Source organism: Balaenoptera ricei, chromosome 4 (genome assembly GCF_028023285.1).
Source record: "Balaenoptera ricei isolate mBalRic1 chromosome 4, mBalRic1.hap2, whole genome shotgun sequence".
NCBI classification, from domain to species: domain Eukaryota; kingdom Metazoa; phylum Chordata; class Mammalia; order Artiodactyla; family Balaenopteridae; genus Balaenoptera; species Balaenoptera ricei.
The window spans coordinates 15,642,052-15,662,200 of NC_082642.1; the positions used below are offsets into that span (position 1 = coordinate 15,642,052).

The 20,149-nt window shown below is 38.5% G+C and overlaps 1 protein-coding gene across 10 annotated transcripts in view; it reads left to right on the plus strand.

The window, feature by feature from the left end:
* The window catches only part of TFDP2 (transcription factor Dp-2), a 173,222-nt gene that overhangs the window by 99,565 nt on the left and 53,508 nt on the right, over positions 1–20,149 (plus strand). Inside the window, exon 1 of one of the 10 annotated variants that reach the window (XM_059920185.1) lies at positions 5,759–5,812. The exons of the other annotated variants lie outside the window; for them this stretch is intronic. The gene's annotated coding sequence lies outside the window, so the exon portion shown is untranslated. Of the gene's footprint in view, positions 1–5,758; positions 5,813–20,149 lie in introns of those variants that run through there. 10 annotated transcript variants of the gene reach the window in all.

The following is a 20,149-nucleotide window of genomic DNA, read 5'->3' on the forward strand; positions in this document are numbered from 1 at the left end:
ATACTTCAATAAAGATGTTTAAAAAAATAAATAAATAAAAATAAAACAAAAATATAGTAAGAACAGAGAGCCGTGGTTGAGCCATTTAGAATACAAGTAATGAGAAGAAAAGAAAAGGAACCAGCCTAGAAGGTTGGAGTGAAACAGAGAAGAAATGGTCTTTACAAAAATCTTTACAAAAGCCAAGAGAGGATAATTTGAATGGTATTAAGAACGTGAGATTTGTGAGGTCAGCAAGGTCCAATTCGCAAGGTTATGGAGCGTAAGTGTACATTGATTTACCAAGTAGAGCTCCTTGTCTGCTCTACACAGTACAGTTTCATTTGGGCACTTGCAGAGAAGCCAAATTGGGTTGTTTCTTTGAGGCTAAGGACTATATGCCCTTTATTTTTATATCCCTAGTGCCTAGCACAGTAGGTATCATGTAGGAGGCACTTGGTGCCTTTTTTAAGAATTGAAATATAATTAATAGTTTGTAAAAAGGTGAGAGAGCAGCTATGGATATCACACTTTAAAAAAATTCGGTCAGACGGCAAGGAGGATGTTTTCAGTTGGGCAGCAGTTAGAAAGGAACGATCTCTGCATCTTAAACATTAGATGAACTCAGTGAAGAGGGAAAAATTAAAGTTTCTGAAAAGGGAAGGAAGTCTGAAAGCTAAAGCTCTTGCCGCTTAGGGAAGAGTCTGTTGCAAAGTGAACAGTGTGGCCTTAAAGAGGTAAGTGGATAACATACCCTCACCTACCCTCCAACCCCACCCTCCACCCTCACCCCCAACCCTTTGATGATTTAGGAATATTCTAATGAAAAGAGTACAGACATCAGTCAGAAAACCTAGAGCGAAATCTTGACTTTACCTTTTACTAGATTAGTGGCAAATCATTTACTCTCTTATATTTAAATGATTCAGCTAGAGATTTTAGTGGCATCTGTGAGATGCCTGGAAACCCCTCCGCAGATCTCTTCCTCATCTACCTAGCTACTCCATTTTCGTGATTATGTCCTTCTGGCCACAGCTGATTGTTCCCCAGCACATCATCACTTTGACAGCATTTCACTGGCCAGGACGAGCGCCTGACCCAAATTCAGCCAGTGAATGTCTTCCTGTTATGTTAAGGCCCAGGCTGAGAGAGGGTTAGTGGAATCTGTAAGATATAAAACTAGTGACACGTCAATGACCATGTTTCCCACCAGCTGAAGAATACTGATCTGTAGTGAAAGAGAATGATGCTGGCGTGAGAGAAAAATCAGACAGACCCAGTCCTAGCAGCCTGAGAGTTCCTGAGACCCTGCTGCCCCCTGACCCTCCTAGTTTGGTTCTCTAACCTTTTCTTGCATTCGGTGAGCTAGCCAGTTGAGCCGACTAATTTCTTTTCAAGTCAGACTAGTGTGCGTTGAGTTTCTTTACCTTATAACTCAACTAATACCTGAATTTGGGTGAAGTGTTGTGACTCCAATGCTCATGCTGTCTCGATTGTAACATATTCTTTCTCTAGGGCTGAAAATCTTAGGTCTAAAGTTCCGTCCCTTCATAACTTGTGAGGGCTTTAGTGAACTATGTCTGTCCTCTCTAGCGCCTTTGGTTTCTTCCCTTTCCACAGATCCTTCTCGGAGGTACTGGCAAATGCCTCCCTCATCCTGGAAAGCCTTCGCCTTGATTCATTCGGCTCCGCTAATTCAGCTGTGACTAAAGCACGCAAAGGGATTTTGGTAGAAGTTAAGTTTAGAAAGGGGCCAGATTGAGGAAAATTTAGACAGCAGTCTTAGGTCGTTTGCTATTATTGTCTAGACCAGAGATGTTTAATAGAACTTTCTGTGATGGTGGAAATGTTCTGGATCTGCAAGCTGTTAGCCAGATGTTGAGGACTTAACGTGTGTCTAGTGCAACTGGGAACTGAATTTTTAATTTTATTTAAATTTAATCTGTTTAAATTTAAATAGCCGTATGTGGCTAAGGCTACCACTGTTGATAGTGCAGCTCTAGCCATCAGGAGGTCATCAAAAGGTGTATTTCTTATTTCTTTTGTTTTGTTTTTTAAATCAGGGAAATGATGTGTGTTTTAGAAAAAAAAACAACAACTGGAAACAACGTGGTCATTTGGATGGTGAGGAAGAGGCAAGAATAGAAAATCACTTTCTTTTCAGGGTGGTGATGCCTGTAACAAGGATGGGGAATGTCGGAGGGTGAGCTGCTTTGGGACAGGAGACGCGGAGCTCAGTCCTGCAGAAGTTGCGTTGACGTCGTGGGACTTGCAGACAGAGATGTCCAATAGGCCATTGTAAATAAGAGTTTAGAGCAGAGAAGCCCAAGACTAGAAGTATACATTTTTGTAGTCGTCTACATAGAGGTGATAAAGCCATAGAAATGGGTAATGTCCTCCAAAGAGGAAATATAAATCTTGGAGAAAGGAGCATCAAGGGCAGAACCTTGAAAGATGTCTACATTTCAAAGGTAGAAAGAGGAAGAGGAGGTGCAAAGGTGAAGTTCACTACAGTCACTATGCTATACATTAGATTCCCAGAACTTATTCATCTTATAGCTGGAAGTTTAGATTTAGATTACTTCCATGTCTTAGCTATTGTGAATAATGCTGCAATAAACATGAGAGTGCATAAAAAAATACTATATGATATTTTTAAGAAACCGACACTTACCCGTGCGAGTGGTAGCAGGAACTCTTTGCTTTAGGCATAGCCCTCATCAGGGAGATTAGACATTTTACTTGAAAATGTGAATAAGTATGTCCCTCATGATATGGATCTGGTAGATAGTTATATTTAGCAGGCATGGGGCAAGTAAAAACTATTATTGTGCTATCATAGTGTAATTTCTGCCTATAGAATCACAAGTGTATCTGTAAAATATGGTTAATCTTTGGTCAGATGGCCAAAAGACATAGCAAACCCTAGTCCAAATAAGTTAACTTATAAACTTGGGGAAGAGAATGGCTTGTCCCCTTTGGTGTTTGCTAGATAATCAGTAGTTGTAAATAATATAATGCTTAAGTAGATTTTCTTTCTTTTTTTGGCAACTCTGTGCGGCTTGCAAGATCTTAGTTCCCTGACTGGGGATCGAACCCAGGCCCCCTGCAGTGGAAGTGCAGGATCTTAACCACCGGACTGCCAGGGAATTCCCTTAAGTAGATTTTCTATCTAAGATTAAGGAGAAATTGTTTGCGAGAACCTACACAAGATGCATTTTATTATGCCAGTGGGAAGACTCATGAACTTCCCAACAATGTGTCGTACACTCATGAAGGCATACAGAAGGTAGTAATCAAGCTGCCTGCTGAGAAAGGCTTGGGAGTAGATTGAAGAGCAGTGTGAATGAAGAATTTGGGAGTTGAAAGGGGGCACTGGCAAGGAAGGGAAACAGGGACAAGGAAATATGGTAGAGAAGGGCTTAAGGTCAGACCTCTGGAGCAGACAATAAGGAGCAGGTCAATTTGCTGCCTAGCTCAGTGCCTGATACATAATAGGTGCTCAGTAAGTATTTGTTGAAGGAAAGATGAATGATGGTTAAGGAGAAAAAACATTGCTCCTGCAGGACCAATGGAATCCTACTTTGGGCCCATGTTATTTTATTCATTACTTGACCTCAGTCATCACAATGTCTTCCTGACCTTGGCTTACTGTTAATTTATTGTTAGAATATAAACTAACATTCCAGGTAGAATATTTGAACATGTAAATCACTGTCCAGCCCTGGGGGCGGGGAAGGGGATGCTCTGCCTACTTCCTACTACTAGAAGTAGTGGGATCAGTGTACCTGAGTATTAGAAAGTTTAATTTCCTTTTAAGACTGTAGCAGAGTAGGTATGACAATATCTAGCCCCTGAATATCCTGGCCTTGGGTGACATGGGCGATCACTTCTGGCTAACCTCACAGGTTAGAGGTATGTGCTTATTTACTCTGTGTGGTTTCTGGTAAGGCGATCAAGAATGGTGAGAAGCAGGATAGGGAGATTAAAATTATTTCCAAATGTGGGTATATAAACACATGTAACCATGTTAGATTTTAATACACAAAACTGATTGGATGCTGGGTAATTTTCAAGCTTCTTCTTTTTTTATTCAAAACTCCTCTGAAAACTGATAGTCCACAAAACCTTAGTGTATAGAATTTTAACTGTTTCCTTTACTCAAATATTATAGTGACCTCATATTTGATATTGAAAACAGATTTTAGAATCTGAAAAGATACAGAGCCATAGAGGTTGTATTTTCAATTTTAAGCTAATATGTACTTGCAGCTCAATTTAATTTATACCCTATGCTATATTATTTTTGACATATCTCTGTGTGTATATAAGTGTAATGTGTGGTACATAGTCTGTTTACAAAGAAAAACTTGACTAAGAAAAAGCTCTGTTTGATCTGTTTCATTCAGTATATGTTTATTGGGGTGTCTAACAGGCTCTGTTTTAGCCACTGGGGATACAGCACTAAACCAAGTGCAAGATCCTTGCCCTGCTGGAGCTGTTGTCAAGACATACTTTCAGAGAGGAATATTTCAGATTAGGTGGTACCTAATCAGAGGAGGAAAGGTACCTTATTCATCCAAGAGAGCTACACTTTCAGGGAACTGAGATATAAACCACTGAAGACAGGGATTTTCATTTGGCTTTTGTCTCTTGTGTTCACTGCTGTATCCACAGAGCCCAAAATAGTGCTTGGCTCATATGTCTGTTGATTGAAGCGTTTATTGTTTTGAATTTGTATAATCAGAGACATGTACTTTAATAAATGATCTTTACACCGAGCTGGTTGAAAATTTTATAGTCTCCTTTACCTTATTTTTATGTTTGTTACCTACTTTTTGTTTCTCTTGGTGCCCATTGTCAGGATGCAGGAACAGCTTATTAATATTAATAATTAGTCATATGGTAATCTGATATTGCAAAGGTTAGATTTGGAAAGGAATTTAAGAGGTCGTCTTTTGTTCAGCTTCCTGCCTAGGAAAAACCGAGTAAGATAATTAGGTATGTATTTTTAATTAATCATTTAAAAAACTAGGACAACATAATTGGGTTCTCTCGAGAAAATGGAGAAAGGTACTTAACCCTAGATACAAAGGTACTAACCTGAAAAAGTTAGAACTTCTGACTGTGTGGGAAAGTGAAAAAAATTCGAGCACCACTAAGCTGTTCTTTGTTGATATCAGAAATGGGCCTGTCATTCATTTTGGCATTGAAGCATAGCCTCCTATCTCAGGGGGCAGAACCAGGACTTTTTTTTTTCCTCCCAGAGGAGCTGGACAGTTATTACAGGTTGAAAAGCCTGACTAGTTTTTCAAGAGTTTCTCCTCCTTTCCCCCCCCCCCCCCCCCCTGAAACTCATGGTGCTTTTGCTCTGCTTTCAAGATGCACTAAGGTCTCCTGCTTTGTGACTGCTTCGGAGCCCGCAAATACCCTGACATGTATAATTCGAAATATGCAGGTTTCATGAGTAAGTTCCATCTTGGTTTTTAGCCAGTTAAAATTCAAGTTATTTTTAGAAAAATGTTAGGGTGGAGTTAGGCATTGTATTGTTTCACCACTTCTATTTTAAGCCTATTTCTAAAACAGTAAGACCTGTACTTTGTTCGTTTTTAAGTGTCTTTGTTGCATTAGACAGTATTCATATGTCTTTTAAAAGCCAGTAACGAAACTATTTTCTTGAGCATCTTTTTAGTTTTACTGAGAAGTATTTTAAATTGAGTGTTTCTGAGCTCGATTGCTCATGTCTGACACAGTCTCAAGTTTCCACTGAATGGTAACAAAGACTGTAGAGTGTTGTTGGTACTGCAGTGAGAGGCATGCTTCTTTAGACCAGGTAAGAGAGATCATTTTGTTTCTTACTGCTGGGTGCGTTTTTACAGGGTTTATTTTATATTCTTTCAACAGCAGCAGTGTTAAATTGATAAATAGCCAGGAGCACGCTGAATTCAAGACGTCCTTGCTTGTTGCAGACAGGAAAACTACAGGGTATGGGGGTTGGGGTGGGGGGGGAGGGGTAGAGTAAGCTTAGTTTATCACTCAGTTACTTATATAAATCAATTGAAATATAAAGATAATTCTGGAGCTCCATTTTCTCCGTGCAAGAACTAAAGAAGCAGTTAAAGAAATGAATAATATTAAAGGTACTTCGTGGTTCTTACTTTTGAGTGCAATTCAGATGTGAGTTTTTACTTTCATTTCTTTCCAGTAGTTAATAAAATAAGCTTTGCCTCTAACTCTACATTTTTTTTCCCCATTTACTAAAACTTTGAAATTGTCAACAGCAAAATATGCTTCCTCAGGATCTTTGAAATAAACCTGACACTTACAAAAACGTTTCAGCTTTTATAGCTGTTTCATTCTCCTTTTCTCCTAGTACATTTTTCTTAAAAGTATTTGTGCTTTGAAAATGTCAGCTGTATTCTAATGAAGCTCAGGCATTGTTTGCTCATAAAGGGGCCGGTGCATTCCACTGCTTTATGGTTTATTATGAGGCACAGTGTGAGAGTTTGGGTGGCACCATTTGGTGTCTGCCTCTTGGGGTAGTGACTGCCATTATGTTCGCGTTGGATAGGCAAAGAAAATATAGCGTGCAAGATCCAATATGAATCTGGATCCTGTGAAGAAAATCTTTACCATAAACAATAACTGCGTGAGCCTGGAATGTGTGACAACTTGAGCTGATCACTTCAAGTATACTCTTGAAGCCTGCATTGTAGTTATAATTAATAGTCTCCCAGTCACATCTCTGGTTTTGTGATGTATGTAATATTTACTCATTATTTGAACTGTAGTAAAGTGAATATCTCTAGATAAACTATGACATTTTAAATGGACACGGTACAATTTTCAATCATACATTTACTTTTAAAAAAAGTTTGAAGGAACTTAGTGTCGGGGGGAGGGAGAGTGGGAGAGGAGGTCTGGCAGAGAGGTTTCCTTTCAGTTGGGAAAGCCCTGATGAAGAGAAAAAGCAACAGATGTTTCTTCTGTTACAATTGAGGTTGTTTCATTCAAAATTCACAGTAGCTGGAAACGGGAGGGGCGGCCATAAATCTGACTTAATCAGTGAATAAAGAAAACTTAGTCATTTCAAATTTATTCTTTTACATTCAGGATTTGAGAAACAGTATAGAGTAACATATTCTGAGTAACATACTTTTTTTTTTTTTTTTTTTTTAATTTATTTATTTATTTTTGGCTGTGTTAGGTCTTCGTTTCTGTGCGAGGGCTTTCTCCAGTTGTGGCAAGCGGGGGCCACTCTTCATCGCAGTGCGCGGGCCTCTCACTGTCGCGGCCTCTCTTGTTGCGGAGCACAGGCTCCAGACGCGCAGGCTCAGTAGTTGTGGCTCACGGGCCTAGCCGCTCTGCGGCATGTGGGATCTTCCTGGACCGGGGCACGAACCCGTGTCCCCTGCATTGGCAGGCGGATTCCTAGCCACTGCGCCACCAGGGAAGCCCCTGAGTAACATACTTTTTGAAGAGGCTTTTCTTAATCTTAAAAATTTTATGTGTAATTAGTGGAAATGTGAGAAAGCTAATTTTAGTGCCTTTAAGTGATGGAGAAAATGATTATTAAGTCATAAAGAATATTAGTGAAAAAAACGAAGCCATTATAAAATATATAAGGAATACTTAGGTGGCAAAAGTTTGTAATTACACAATAGGTATTAAGGCTCAAAATCAAATTGCAGTATGAAACATCATTTGCATTTAGTGAGACTGTTTTATCTTCCAGTGTGAAGCCATGAGACAGACTTATTTCTAAAGATCTTTGAATAAGAAATGTGGGAGAAATATTTTGAGTTTAATTGAAATGATGTGTTGCAGTTGCCCTCTTTAAAAAAAAGATAGTGAGGTTAGAGTAAGCTAATGGAAAGAGGGAAATGTTTATCTGCTGAAAAGAATAAGAAGGAAGAGCTTGGACGCGATATGCATGTAATGAAAGCAGTCAAAAAATAGTTTTTTAATTCCTGGAGTTCATAATGAGTAAAGTAAAAATCTGTCCTTTTACAAGTAACACGTAGAGAAGTTCTATGCTCCCATATACTGTGTTTATATACATTACAACTTTATGTATTTCTTAAAGTTAGCTCTTAGAAAACCAGTGCTGAGCGCCAGATCTTTCACATATTAGGCACTTACTAAAATTTTGCCCTACCCTACACTGTAAAGTTAGTAATAACATATAATAGCCAAAAAATTCTTTGAACCGTAGTTCAAAATTTGCATATTGAGCAAATGTTAAACGATTTTCTAAATGTTTAGTTGGTCTAAGGAAAGGACTGGGAAAGATAGCAAGATTCAAGGAGGTTATTAAAAATGTCTCTTGCTCTGAGCTAGGACCTGTGGGCTTCCCTGAAGATTTTCTTTGCTTCAAATAATGACAATAGAATTTAGAGATTTCAAAACTTTTCAGATCATTGTTTGAATTAAGATTGAGTTTAAAATCGATCTATGTACATTTTGCTTTTTTAAGGAATAGCAATATGGAGCAGTTGAATTTTTTTCTAAGATAACCAACTTACATGGAGTTTAAAATGGATTTACCAAGTTATAGGTTTGATTAGAGTAAGAACTTTTATAATTTTGACCAAAGAATGTATAGTTTTGATGGAATAAACAGCCCTAAAAAAAAGTTGGTGACCTCACATGTGGTACATAACTTTGACAGCATCATAGATTGCAGTTATCAAAAATGTGTGTCAGCGGCTTCCCCGGTGGCACAGCGGTTAAGAATCTGCCTGCCAATGCAGGGGGACACGGGTTCGAGCCCTGGTCCGGGAGGATCCCACATGCCATGGAGCAACTAAGCCCGTGCGCCACAACTACTGAGCCTGTGCTCTAGAGCCCATGAGCCACAACTACTGAGCCCACGTGCCACAACTACTGAAGCCCACGCGCCTAGAGCCCATGCTCCACAACAAGAGAAGCCACCGCAGTGAGAAGCCCACGTACTGCAACAAAGACCCAACGCAGCCTAAAGTAAAAATAAATAAATAAATTTATATTAAAAAAAGTGTCACTTAATGATCATAAATGTAGGCATGACAGTACGTTACAGCATCAGCAACAACAGTGCAGAAGTAATTGAGGCTGTTAACCCTTCAGTTTAAGAACAATGTACTGGCTGAAAGAAGACTTCTAGAGTGAAGTGCCTGTGGTTCCTGCCTTATATGTGAACTCTTTAGCAAAAACTGATGTCTGAGGCAGTCTGAGCCTTCCCTATTAATCGTTCTCCAATTCAGAATACCCAGAGAGTGACTGATGTAGACATTCTGTCTGCCTTACATATTTTTATGCAATTAGAAACTATTGATGGTGACCTAGAAATCTCTCATTTCTGGTGTGGAAGTCAGAGGGAAGATTTGCTGGACACCTACATTTTTCTGAAAAGAAAACCTTTTACGCTGTTGTTTAGGAGCAGGTATGAGTGTTGTGCCTTAAAGTGTATTATGAGCTAACTCTGTTTTGCAAGTGGCTCCAGGAACCTATGGTGTAATAGCATTCTTCCTTTCTACCAAGTTTTAAGCAACCAGTTTTTAAGTGAACTTTTGGGTCTTGACTCTAAAGCTGGAGATCATCAGCAGGGGGCTTTGTTTTCAGCATTTGGCTCTCTCTTGCAAAGTTTGGCAGCTCTCTTGGCAATTTCTCTGACAGAAAGATGAAGAGACTTCTAACTGAGCACTTACTGTGTGCCAAGTAGACCCAGTAGAACTTATTTATAAAAGTTTGCAGAATCTTTTAATGGGCAAGATTTTAATACAAAAGAGTTTGTTGATACTGGTGTCGAAGATTTCCTACTCTTGACAGTATGGTTTAAATGTAGCTTCAGTAATAGCTCTCAGTGGAACATATTATTGAAATAAGAAGTTTGTAACAATGCAATTTTGAATGAGCTACTTAGCATGACATATAGAATATAATGATCCCTTTTCTTACTTGCTAAGGAAAAGAACTGCCTTTGAAATTCTGATTCACAGGTGGTCTTTGGTCTTTTTGAATTTGTGTCCTAAAGTTTTAAATTTATTTTAAGAACGCACCTTTTAAACTCTGGATCTGTCTGCAGTCATTGCCACCTTTTGTAAATATTAGAAAAATAGCTTCTCTTGACTGTAAACTTAAGATGATTTATTTGTTAACACTGTCTGGGGCAGGTTACCATCTCAGAGGGTTGTGGGCTTCTTCTTGAGAGTGATCTCCAATTCAGTGCCTTTGGGTGTTCTAATGCTCATCAGTTCTGACCCTTGTGGTTGCACCCAGCTGCCTTGATCTACTCTAGCCATTCAGTGGCTCTTGGTACCAGATAAAATGTGCTGCTTTCTGTTCACACTCTTTTCTAGGCGTGCAGACAGCGTCTGTGTGCCATCTGGCAGGTGTGTTGGCTGTGGTGATGGTGCTAAAAGTAGTGGTTGAAAATAGGCTAAACATTGAAAAGATACAACAATTAAGAACAAGAGACAAATGATGATGATGATAATAATAATATAAGGGTCACTTGGCCCTTTCTCTTTTTAAAATGAAAATAGAGGTAAGTGTAGTAGAAAGAGTCTACTTAGACTCCATTACTTCCTTAATTTGAACAGAGAGGAAAGGGACACTTGCAGCAGTTTGTCCCAGTCTTGCTTGATCCTAATAATCACCTGAGGCACTTGTTTAAAATATGCATTCCCACCTGGTTTCTTTAGGTGTTTAGTGGAGCCCAGAAATATGTATTTTGAATAAGAGGGACACTGCCCTCTCCCACTTTTGTTCACACCCTTTGTATCCTATGTCAAAACACATTTGGTAAGAATTACTGGGAAGGCTTGGAAGAACCAAGTTGTTTGAGGCCATATGGTAAACTAATTCAATTGTTAATCAGAAGATAGAGTGTCCAAAACTGGGAAATTCTAATTAAGGAGGTGGAAGAGAAATGAGAAAATTAAGAATTAAAAGACGTCCTTGTCTGAGCAGGGTAAATAGAAAAAGGACAAAAGGACATGTTTTAAATAAAGATAAAGAAGCCAGTGAAGAAGCAGTAGGATCCAGCCTCTAGATGAGATGCATGTTTTTGGATGGACATCGACAAAGTATTGGAAGGGAAGGGTCCTACAAAAGAAACCCAGTGAGAATGGACTAAATGATTTCTAAGATCTTTTAGCTTTGAGGTTTGACGAACTAAATGAAAACAGTTATAATATTCCAGATACTAGAGCTTGAATTAAGGAGTTCATCTAAGAAATGAATAGGCCCTGTTTAAATCCTGACATGTAGGAAGATGGAAAAAGAAATGTTTTTCTCCTTTCAAGTTGAAGAATCTGGGGCATTTATGGTTCTGGATACCAGAGAAAGAGGGAGCTAGCTAATTGTTTTAAAAGGTGTCCTCCAAGTAAAACTGCTTATCAAAGCCAAGAGAAAAGACTTGATCCTCTAGGGAAAGTATGTAGGAAAGACTGACGTAAAAGATTTATTGACCCATTAGGAGTATACCCTGAGGGCTGTAGAGCTGTTTTTTGTTATGGTCATTTCAAGGGTCCTTTCTGTGGTTCTTTGGAAAGATTCTGGTGAGGTGGTCCACTGCGGGGAAATCGCAGAAGTCCTGTGCTCTGACAGCTGCAAAAACATCCCGGCTTTGGCTTCCATGCCTATCATATGTAGGAATGTGCATTGCAGATCTTCTGTCTTTATCTATGCATTAAGGATACTTGATTTCCATTTTGGAACCACATACAGAGAGGGAGGTTCTAGAGGTCACTTTAACCATTATACTTTGGAGATATTATGAACTTTTATCTTCTATTTCTCTCCCTTCCCATTTGCAGTGATATTATGGTCACCCACGTTAAAAAGTTTAGTAATGGATGGTGGCCTTTGGATTTAATCTTGGCAACTTTGGTGAACATGATTGAGTACAGATGCAACAAAATAGAACATAACAGTGTTATAGGGTGCATATAGGTAATGCACATTATAGTAGCTAACCTATAAATAGAATGAAAACTAAAAAAAAAAAATCTGAGTATATTTAAACAAAAATGAATGAAGTCAGAGTGACTGCAAGGTTTATTTACCTTCAGTTCCCATTCCTGACATGCACCTTATACATGGATGTGCTGTATTTTACTATATTACAGATTTGCTGTTTCCAGTTGGATATGTTGTCTTTTCAAATTAATTACGAACAATTAATATGCGTTTCATTTATGAAGATAATGCTGTTGATCTATTGGGCCTGAGTTATTTTTCAAATAAAGGTGGTAGATATCCCCAGAGCCATCATATTGTTCCCCCTACTTTACTCTCTCTTCAGTGACATATGTTGCTTTCTAGATGGCCGGCTGAAATTAGAAATAGAGTCTGAAGGTTGTGGAATCTTTGCTCTTTGCAAAATGAATGGGCCTATTCCAGAATCGACCTGTGACTTGACCTCATTAGTACTGTATTTGAAACTGATCGATAGTCCTTTAAAACAGTTATTAACAAATAATTAAAAGGTAGTGTGGGAAGGAAAGAGATGCTTGACACTTTTCTTTTTCTGAGTCTCCTTATTCTCTGTTTGAAATGTTAATTGTGAATGAAGTGAAGCACATGATACTGTCACATAAGTAGGCAGATCAGTGGAGCAAATAGAAAGTCAATAAGGTAGACTTTCATGTTAGCATGGGGGAGGGGGAGTAGATTACTCATTAAAAGTAGCCATTTAGGAAAAATAAATTGGATCATTCGCTTCTCACATCAAATAAATTCCAGATGGTCAAGGATGTAAAATTTAAAATGAAGGCATCGAAGTATTATAAGAAAACATGGGGGATGTTTAATACAGTCTTTAGTATGTAATGAATGATAATTAAATTCAACGAACAGCATATCCAACTGCAAATACCAAACCTGTAAGATGAGTAAAACATAGCACACCCACGTATAACATGCAGCTTCAGGGTGGGAAGCGAAGATAAATAAATAAACTTTGCAGTTACTCCGACCTCCTTTATTTTTATATTTAAACAGACTCACAGACCTTTTTAATGACACTAAAGTCATAAAAGGAAAGAACTATGAGATTGACAACATTCTTTTAAAATGTGGAAAGAAAATCATATATAAAAGCCAAAGACAAATGTCAAATTGGGAAAAATATTTTCAGCAGGCCTAACAAAGAATACTCTTATTCCTTCAATATTTAAAGAGGGTCAACCAATAAAAAAATCATCAACAGCCCATAGAAAGTTGGTCATAATTCTCAGGAAGGAAAATTTAGATGACTTTTAAACGAAACACGTCAGTCTTATTCATAATAATAAAACCAAAATAAAATCAATGTGAGATACTATTTTTAACCTAAAGATTCACAACAATAAAGTTTGATAACACACTGAGTTGGTAAGGATATGTGGAAATGAATACATTTCATACATTTCTGAACAGAGGGTGAATTGGTACAGCCAGTTGGTACAACCCATGTGTGTAAAGACATGTGTGTAGTCATTGCAGTATTATTTGTAGTAATAAAAGATTTTACTGTTAATAATGTTTGTAACACTAAAAGCTTTCCATTATTAAGGGACTCAGATAAGCTGCTAGAGCCATAAAAAGAAGTATTGCATAGCTAACGAAGTAAATATTGAAGCAAAATTACATATGTATGTTCATAGGTATGGAAAAACATCTAAAATAGATATAGTATTGTTAAGTGGTAAAAAAGCAACATGCAAACTGATATGCAAACCATATGTGTAAGGAAAGAAGGATATGTATGCATATATGTTTGTATATGCCTAGAGTATTTCTGAAAGGTTATATATGAACTGGCGCCAGTAGCTGTCACTAGGGAAGGGAATGGTTAGGTGGTGGTTGGGGATGAGAGGAGACTTAGTTTAACTGTATACTCCCGTCTCCCGAATTTGTGTCACATGCTTCCATGCAGACATTCGTGTATTTGTGCATTCATTTTTTCATTCATCCATCCCACAAATATTTGTTGAACTCTTGCTATGTCCCAGGCACTGTGCTAGGTGCTGGAGATACAGCAGTGAATGAGATAACGAATCCCCTGTTCTTATAGAACTTAACATTCTGAGAGTGGGTGCTTGTATGATTATAAGCAAGTAAATATAAATTTGCAGAACATCATATACAGATAAGTACTCTGGTGGAAAGTCGCAGTAAGTGAAGAAGTGCTGATGTAGGGTGATCAGGCATCTCTGATACACTGACAACTGAGCAGAGTCTTCAAGGAAGCTGCGGAATAAGGCATGTAGTTAATCTGGGGGAAGAAAGTTGCAGGCAGAGGAAACTTTTAAGGACAAAGGCCACGAGGTAGAAATTTGCTTGTCATGGTTTGAGGAACAGCAAAGAGGCCTGGGTGAATGTAGTGGACTGAAGGGAGAGAGTTGACAGCTGATGAGGTCAGAAAGGAGGGGTCAGGTGGCACAGGGCTCTGTAAACCATCACACAGACGGAGATGCAAAGCCCACTGGAGAGTTTCAAAGAGAATTACTCCACAAAGCAGGATCACTCTGACTGCTGTGTGATGGTAGATAGAGCAGTGCTGTTCAGTAGGGTAATGTAAGTCACATAATTTAAAATTTTCTAGTAGCCACATTTAAAAAGGTAAAAAGAAACAGGTAAAATTAATTTGAATGATAGATTTTATTTAATCCAGTATCCGAAACATTATCATTGAACATGTAATCAATATAATCAAATTTTTAGAGAGTTAGGTTTTGATTACTTAGCCTTGAAAATCTGTATTTTACACTTAGAGCACATTTCTGTTTAGATGTTAAATTTTCAACAATTGAGGTGAAATGTAGTACTACCAAAACAATAATGCTGTTTTTAATGGGAAAATATTTTATACTGCTTCAGTTTTTAAATTTAAATTCGTTAAAATCAAATACGTTAAGAAGTTAGGTCCTCAGTTGTACTGACTACGAAAGTCGTGCTTTATAGCCTCTGATCTAGTGACTACTGTATTGGGAAGCTTGGGGGTAGTTCTGTGGGGTGAGGTGGGCCTAACGCAGGACGGGTGGGTGAATCAGGAAGATATTGCAATAATTGAGTCTAGAAACGGTGACTTGGATCATAGTGGTAGCAGTGGAGTGGATGAGGAGTGGTTGTATTCCAGATAACATTTTATTTTATTTTTTGTAAACATTAAATCATTTTTTTTTAAGATCGTAGTCATCTTTTCTGTTTTAAAAAAAATTTTTATTTATTTATTTATTTATTTATTTTTGGCTGTGTTGGGTCTTCGTTTCTGTGCGAGGGCTTTCTCTAGTTGCGGCGAGCGGGGGCCACTCTTCATCGCGGTGCGCGCGCCTCTCACTGTCGCGGCCTCTCGTTGCGGAGCACAGGCTCCAGACGCGCAGGCTCAGTAGTTGTGGCTCACGGGCCCAGTTGCTCCGCGGCATGTGGGATCTTCCCAGACCAGGGCTCGAACCCGTGTCCCCTGCATTGGCAGGCGGATTCTCAACCACTGCACCACCAGGGAAGCCCAACATTAAATCATTTTTATTGTGGGTATGGATACAGACGTATAGCAAAGAACTAAGTAAAAATTTAAAAGAAGGACCACCATCATAAATGTAAACCAGCAGTGTTCTGACACAGCCATCTCTTGCTACATAGATTGTTTGGGGTTGTTTTTTTTTTTTTTTACATTGTCCATCTGCCTTTTTTTTAGTATATACAATTTTTAAAGGTTATTTTCCATGAACGGATACTACAAAACATTAGCTATGTTCCCTGTGTTGTACAGTACATCCTTGAGCCTATCTTACACCCAATAATTTGTGCCTCGCACTCCCCCACCCCTACATTGTCCCTCCCCTTCCTCCCCACTGGTAACCACTAGTTTGTTTTCTATTCAGGTTACACTTTTAAAGATAGGACCAATAGGGTTTATTAATGGATTGTATGTAGGCTATAAGAGAAGGTCAACAGTGATCTCTTTTGGTCTAAACAGTTGAAGAATGGAGTTGACATTTAATGAGATGAAGAGAGAGATGGGAGGAGGAGGTTTCTGGGTGGGATGGGGAGCAGTCAGGAATTATATTTTGAGCATGTTAAGTTTGAGATGCCTGTTAAACATCAAAATGGAGATATTTGAAATGACAGTTGGATACATGAATCTGAAGTTTGGGAGAGAGATTTAATCTGGAGAAATATACACGGGAGCTGTCAGACCACCTAGTGAGGAAGAGATGACAGAGAATAGTCGGAGGACCGATGTAAGGGGCTCCCGAATGTTTTTAGAGAGGAGGGTCCAGCCACCAAGACTGAGAAGGAGAAACCAGTGGGTTTGGAGGAGAACCAAGAGAGAACGGAGGTTTGGATGCCAAGTGGAGAGTGTTTGAAAAGAAGGTGTGTTTTTAAAAAGTATCAGATACGGCTGGTAGGTTAAGGTTAAGTTGAAAACTGAGAATTGACCATTGGATTTAGCAACGTGGAGGTGATCTTGGCAAGAGCTGTTTCAGTGAAGTTGAGGGGCGGGAATGGGAGTGGGTTAAAGAAAACAGAGTGGAGAAGTGGACACAGCAGATGTTGACAGATTTTGTGAGTGTTGCTGTAGAGGGCAACAGAAATGAGTTGGTAGCTGGAGAGCTGTGTATGGTTAATAAAAGTTGTTTTTGTGTTTTGTTTTTAAGATGAAAGAAAAAATACATGTTTATGTGCTGGTAAAAATGATCCAGCAGAAGGGGAAAGATTGTGATGATGCAGGAAGTTTTCAAAAGAGAAGGTAGCTGGAGGGATGTAATTTAGACAAATCCATGAACTACCTGTTTATAAAATAAATTTTAAAAGTAGATAGCAGAAGGTAACAGAAGAGGAAAGGCAAGAGGATTGTATAATCTGTAATTAGCTTCTTACTAATAGATAATGAAATTGCCTAGGTCACTTTTTCCCATTTTTTAAATTAAGGTATAATTTACATGTATATAGTAGAATTAACCCTTTTTAGCCTGGAGTTCTCCGAGTTTGACAAACACATACATACACTACCACAATCTAGGTCATTTTTTTAAAAAATAAATTTATTTTATTTATTTATTTTTGGCTGCGTTGGGTCTTCGTTGCTGCACGCGGGCTTTCTCTAGTTGCGGTGAGCGGGGGCTACTCTTTGTTGTGGTGCGCAGGCTTCTCATTGCAGTGGCTTCTCCTGCTGCGTAGCACGGGCTCGAGGCACGTGGGCCTCAGTAGTTGCGGCACGCGGACTCAGTAGTTGTGGCTCGCGGGCTCTAGAGCGCAGGCTCAGTAGTTGTGGCGCACGGGCTTGCTGCTCCACGGCGTGTGGGATCTTCCCGGACCAGGGCTCGAACCCGTGTCCCCTGCATTGGCAGGCGGATTCCTAACCACTGCGCCACCAGGGAAGCCCAATGTAGGTCATTTTTAAACTTATATTTAGGGCTGTAAGTTTAGCTTGTCCTGTGAAGTTTGGACCCTGTATATATGGGGTATACACTACTTCTGATTTCAGGTATTTATAAACCCATAAAATAAGCATATTCTTTCCTATAATAAGTTACTAATTAGGTTCTTCTGGGAGAATGTGATATAGGCTTGGGTGAAGATTTTCCCCAAAGCTTATTCAGGCCAAAAATAATTTTTCCCCCAGAAGGTCAGTACTGTGAAAAATAATTTATATTGGCTTCATGTAGACAAACCACAATTATTTGACTGAATTTTTCATTTTAATTGGACATATTGAAGGTGATTAACTATAACTGAAACCCCCCAAAGGATTATGAGTGAAAGAAATCTTTGGTGTCTGGAGAATTCTAATGGAAAACAGAAGGATTCCAGTTACTCAAGAAATCGAAATAAAATTTGAGCCGAAATTTTGTGCCTGTGCAGGGTTTGGCATAAGTGTTAGCTTTTCTTAGCCCCTTTCCTAGGTGATCGATCTCATTTTAGTTAATTCAGGGAACTGCCAGCACCAAAATCCAGGCAGGTCTTTAAAGTTTTGTTTTTAATAAATACATCAAGTGCCAGGCATTGGCTTTTGGACAGTGTCAGGACCCTGTTACCACGGAGCTATGAATTAAGGCCAGGTACTTAAGAAAAATTGTTTAGACTTGGTTTGGTTTACTCCTAATGTGGCTGAAATTTCAGGAGACTGGATGTTTATAACCTATTTAAATGTCCTTTTGAGTCCAAAAAATTATATTTCTGCTGCTGAACCTAGCTGATTTGATGAAAGCAAACTATGTCTAAATATGTGGCTATTATTTCTGGATATTACAATTACTGAAATCCCAGTAGAGCCCCTTTAACTGCTTCTAAAACAGATTTCATTTTTACTAATTCTAAAACACAGATACTTCATTTATAGATCTTCACCTTGTTTCAGCAGCTGTGGCTGATTCTCTGTCACTGTCTTTTTTTCCCTTCAGAATGGCAATAGCTTTTCACATTATAAGACAGGTGCATGCATGTTCATAAAACTTTATTAATAATAAAGTATAAAACAAAGTAAAACACTTCTCCATACTACTCACCCAGAGCTAACCTCTATTATTGTTATCTTGCCAGACTCTTTATGCGTATGTACTTATGTGTATATGTAGTTTTTAAGGTAAATGCAATCATACCATTTTATCATCCTCTCTTACAATGGGAACATTCTTCCATGGCAATACATACTTGTAATTTTTTTAGGGACTTTATAATATCGCATCATATGCATGTACCAAAGACGTTTAAACATATAAATTGTTTCCAGGGTTTTGCTTTTATCCACAGTGCTGCAATCATAGGACATGTGTAACTGTTCTTATCTGCTTAGATTATTAGGATACACATCCCGCAGAGGAATTGCTGGTCAGAGGGTATACCCATTATTAACTGAGACGTTGTTGCAGAGGCCAGGGATCACCTTGCCACTTAGGCAGCAGAGGGCAGTTGAAAGATTATTTGTTGAGGTAGAAAGAGCCTTTAAAATGTGTATAATTGTTTATAAAGCATTACTTAAAAATTTATACTCTAACACACAATCCTCAAACTCCTCTCTAATTACACTGTCGGACTGCCATCCAGAAAGGCTCTCCAATAGTGTTAGCCCCTTGACTGCAGTGGACAGTTCACTTGCCCTGAGTATCCGTAGCGCTTAGCATTAGTACTTGGCATACAGTAGGTGCCAAGTAAATATTTTTTATCTTTTATTTTTAAAATTTTTGGCTGCACTGCACGGCATGTGGGATCTTAGTTCCCCGACCAGGGATCGAACCTGTGCCCCACCCTGCAGTGGAAGCCGGGAGTCCTAACCACTGGACCGCCAGGGAATTCCCTAAATATATTTTAAATGCACCCATTTTGCCACATCTTTACTAACTCAGGACATTATCCGACTTCTTAATCTTTATCAATCTGGTACATTAAAAAGTTTCTTTTTGTGTGTGTGAATTTTTTATGTTTAAAATTAAGCATCTATTCCTGTGCAAATTTGTTTACCAAGTCTGAGATTTGTCTTAAGTGTATTGGGTCTTTTGCTATTTAGAAAATATTTATTTTTAGGTAGTCAAATCTGTCAGTCTGTTTTCACTTAAGATTTCTGAATTCTGTAACATGCTTGGAATGTTTAATTTTTATATTTAAACATTTGGTCTTTCTGGGATTTATTTTTGTGCGAGATGAGAAATCTAAGATTTCTTTTATCCAAATGGACAATTTCTTGTCTCAACAACATTTCTTAAGTAATCTACCCTTTCTCCATTCATTTGAAAAGCTATTTTACCATGTATAAAATTTTCATGTATAAATGAAGTAAATTTTGGACTTTAACTTCTGTTTTGTCAATTTCTTTGTCTGCATCTTAGCCAGTGTCGCATGATTTCAGTCCCTTTAGCTATGTAATAATTCTGAAGTCTGGGAGGCTACAGTTCCTCTCTTCCCCATTATTCCTGTTTTCAAAATTTTCTTGGCTGTTCTCTGTCTTTACTCTTCCAGAAACACTTTAGAATCAATTTGTTAGGTTTATTAAGTTCCATCTAAATTCTTTGATATTAACTGCCATGGCAGATCTGGCTTTAACGAGGTTGTTCTATTTTTTTTTTAAGATTTAAATTTCTTTATTTCTTTATTTTTGGCTGCGTTGGGTCTTCGTTGCTGCACGCAGGCTTTCTCTAGTTGTGGTGAGCGGGGGCTACTCTTCATTGCGGTGCGCAGGCTTCTCATTGTGGTGGCTTCTCTT